Below are 808 nucleotides of genomic sequence, written 5' to 3'. Positions count from 1 at the left end.
GGGGCGGGGCGGGGCGGGGGGCGGGGCCGGAGCGGGGGCGGGGCCTGGGAGGGCGGGGCCGCGGCGCGTGCGCGAGGCTCCCGGGCTCGGGCCCCGCCCCGCCCCGCCCTCCGCTCGCCGCAACTGCCACGCCTTGCCCCCCCCCCCCCCCCCCCCCCCCCCCCCCCCGCCCCGCTGGAACCAGCCCGACGCGTCTGGGGCCCGCCTGAAATTTTCAACCTAGAGATGGACATGGGGGACGGCCCTGAAAATGCCCCTGGAGGAAGCTCACGTGCCCTCCTCTGGGACACACTGTTTTCAAGCGTGGCAGTTAGAGCCTCCCGGTGGGCTGGGGTTACCTTGAGGTCTAAGGGAAGGGGTGTTTCCTAGCCCTACTGTGGAAGTGGCAGCCTCCTCCCTAAAGGCACAGTTACCCTGAGGAAGAGGGGGGGCCCCGGAGTGTAAGCCAAGCCAAGACCTCTCTCCAGCTTGCCGTGGCGCCCCAGGCTCTCCCTCCACGTAAACGTAGGCTCTAGTGGTCTTTCACCCTATTTCTTCAGAACACTCCTGAAATGGCCCTCTCTCCCATTGCATAAGACTCGAGGGCCTTTAGTGGCGCTGTAGGACTCCATCCCTCAGGAGAACGTGAGGTCGAGCACAAACTAGCCCCCTTACGCCCTCCTCCGCTTCCAGATTCAGCTCCCATATTGCCTTCTCCGGGAAGGTGTAGAGATACCCTGCTCGCTCCTTTTCCCTTATCTGCGAGCTCCTTCTCTTTTTCCCTGAGGTTCTTACATCGACTCTCTCAACTGCCCCCACCAATACCCAG

This window comes from Psammomys obesus, unplaced genomic scaffold, assembly GCF_907164565.1.
Source record: "Psammomys obesus unplaced genomic scaffold, mPsaObe1.curated_primary_1811, whole genome shotgun sequence".
Lineage (NCBI taxonomy): Eukaryota > Metazoa > Chordata > Mammalia > Rodentia > Muridae > Psammomys > Psammomys obesus.
This window is presented reverse-complemented; position numbering follows the sequence as displayed.